Raw genomic sequence first — 3,460 nt, forward strand, 5'->3', positions numbered from 1 at the left:
CCTGACATGAGCACCCAAAAGGGACCATGTAGGGATGTCATCTTAATGGAGCTTATGACTGTTGTTTTTTCAAATAGCAAACATAAGTGGACATTACAAGCATTCTAGCCACACCTCAATGGATTGACTTGCATACCTCTAGAATGAGCACACTTCATTTTGGCAATCAGTAGTGTAAGGAACAGGACCTGTGGCCATAAATGTGAGAATAACTAACCCTATCTTGAGCAATGTTTGGCTCAGATTCATTTACGAATGACAAATAGAAAGAGTAAAACAAGGTTTTTCAAGAAATCAGAAGATCTGAGTGTATCTGAACACTTAAGAGTGTGGAATTTCTGTACAAAGGCAGAAGCTACATTTGGCAGGTGCCTCAATGAAATACTTCCCAGTTTGTATTTTTATTTTTTTAGATAAATTGTCCTTAGATTTAATCCCAGCCCTACTATTGACTAGCAATACCACTTGGGGGAAAGCAACAAACTCTTGGAATATATTGCTCATCTCTGACATGAGGATGATTAATATTTTACCTCACTGAGTAAAGCCTCACTGGCTTTACTGAGTGCACAGAGATATAGAGATAAACTCTTTACAAGCATCCATTTAATCTTCAACGTATTAGTGAGTAGAGGCTAGTTGGTTCACGCATCTGTTTTCCTTTTGCTCCTGAGCACACAGATAAACTTCATCTCCTGGTTCCTCTGACACTTAGATACCATCACATTACAGGGTTCTAGCGATGGAAATAGGGGTAAAAGTAATCACCACTGTCTCCAGGTCCATGGAACAGTTCCTTGTAATTCTTCATGCTCTCTTCCCTCATCAGAGGATTAAACAGAATTATTGGTGTGAGAAGTTCTCTCTTCGCCTCCCTACCACCAACCTATACTGCACTCTGATGTGAGCCACATTTTACTGTGTCAAATCATTGAGATGTGTGGGATTGCTTGGTACAGCATTTAGTGTACTCTAACTCCACAAGATTTGATCAGAACACAGGGGAGAAATAAATCATTTATGATTTCTGTCACATAATGTCCCATTAAGCCTTACTAACTTAAGAAAGATGTAAAATACTTTTATGAGATAACTTAGGAGCAAGTGTCTGTAAAAGTCCTTCAGGTAAAGTGTGAAAAATGTCAAGAATCACAGATTTGGAGCAGGTGTTATGGCACAGCAGGTCAAGCCACTGCTTGGGATACCCGCATCCCAAATCAGAGTGTCTGGTTCAAGTCCTGGCTACTCTGTGCTTCCAATTCAGCTTCACGCTAATGCACATGGGAGGCAGCAGATGGCCCAACTACCTGGGCTCCTGCCACCCATGAGGGGAACCCAGAAGGAGTGCCGGGCTCCTGGCTTCTATGTGGCTTATTTCCAGCCATTGCAGATATTTGGAGAGCGAACCAGTAGATGAAAGATCTCTGTCACTCTGTCTTTCAAATTAATTACTTAAAAAAAAAACAAAAAAAAACGAAGAGTATCAGCATAGCCTTTCAAAAGCATTTGCCTCTATCATCCTTATCATGCTCTTCCCCCTCAATGCTATGTTTTTGAAACATTCAAGAGCTGGACAATGGTTTTGAAGATGTGATAAATACTCATGGAGCTATGTAACAAAAAGGAAGAGAATAAGCTTTGTGTTAAGACAGACTGACCTTCAGTATGGGCACAGCAACCACCTAGCTATATATGATCCCACTCTTAGGAGTCATAGTAAAATGAATATGGTAGGGGCTGGCGCTGTGGCATAGTGGGTAAAGCCACCACCTGCAGTGTCAGTATCCCATATGGGCACTGGTTCGAGTCCCGGCTGCTCCACTTCCAAACCAGATCTCTGCTATAGCCTGGGAAAGTGGTAGAAGATGGTCCAGGTCCTTGGGCCCCTGCACGCATGTGGGAGACCAGGAAGAAGCTCTGGGTTCCTGCCTCCAACCTGGTTCAGCCCTAGCTATTGTGGCCATTTGGGGAGTGAACCAAAGGATAGAAGATCTCTCTTTCTCTCTCTGTGTGTGTCTCTTCCTCTATCTTTAACTTTGCATTTCAAATAAATAAAAAAATAAATCTTTAGAAAGGAAAGGAAGGAGATAAGACAGAAGAGATTTTCCAGTCTTTAACTCACAAATTGCCAGTTGATTTTTTAAGAAACCAGGTGCTAGCACAGGAACTGGTATTAGGATGTGCTGCTGTTACTGACAACTATTACATTACCAGAAAATAATACTGAAGGTTTTACAACCAGGGTGTTCCTCAGATCAGGACAAGGGTGATGCAGCACTAGACTGAGACAGCTTCATTTTGCCAGGCCTTTGTGCTATCCTGTCCATGGAGAATTGCAGTTGGGAGAAAGACCACCTAGGAGGAAAGCACTTTTGAACAGCATGGTTTACAGCATCTCCTTTGTTCATTTGTTCTTTTCGCTTTTTTACTCAATGGAACCTTACTGAAGAACCAGCCATGTACCAGGACTATACTGGTCACTGAAAATGAGAGAAATACATCCTCAGTCGGGTTTTGAGGGAACTCTGTGACAATCATGTTAGGCTTCACAGTTTAGAGGTCCAAATCTGTTCTCTGGAGGAAGAGGGCACAAGCTACCATCTATGGTGGGGAAAGTATGAGCTTTGGCATCAGAGGGATCAGCATTCCAATCAGGGTACAACTCACTTCCTGTGTGAACTTGAGCAAATCTCTCACATCTCTAAACCCCTATTCTCTCATATGTTAAGTAAGAATGACACACTTTCTGTGAAAGGTGATTATGAAGATTCAATGGGGTCAGTGATGTGATGTGCCTGGCCCTTAAAGGAGAGCCCCCTTCTCATGAAAATGCTGTCCCTCTGCCTCTGCAACTTCTCCACTCCACTCCGGGTTACACTGTTATCTTTTGTGGTTTCTTTTCTTCCTTTAAACCTGACCTGAATTTACATTAAAACCTGGTCTCATACCCATAATAATGATAATAAAATAAGTGGAGAAGTGGGTGTGATACACAGTGTACTTTCCCCTAGCTAGGTAGGAAGCCATCCTCCCACTCTTCTTCCCACACAGCCATTACTGTGTTAAACACAAACTACCAGGTCTCAATGGCTAGGAATCCTTCATTGTCCATTATCATGTGTTTCTGGCTTTCTAAGGTTTTTCCATCTGAAAGAGTGTATTTGATATGAGGCACTACTTCCACATTTTTTTTTTTAAGATTTACTTATATATTTGAAAGGCAGACTGACAGAGAGGAGGAGAGACAGGGGCAGAGACAGAGAGAGAGAGCTTCCATCTGCTGGTTAACTTCCCAATGGCCATAACAGTGGGGCTGGGCCAGGCTGAAACCAAAAACCCAGAACTCCACCCAGGCCCCCAAATGGGTAGCAGGGGCTCATGCACTTGGGCCATCATCTACTGCTTTCCAGGTACTTGAGCAGGGAGATGGATCAAAAGCATAACAGCCAGGATTTCAACT

The sequence above is a fragment of the Lepus europaeus genome, chromosome 7, assembly GCF_033115175.1.
Source record: "Lepus europaeus isolate LE1 chromosome 7, mLepTim1.pri, whole genome shotgun sequence".
NCBI lineage: Eukaryota > Metazoa > Chordata > Mammalia > Lagomorpha > Leporidae > Lepus > Lepus europaeus.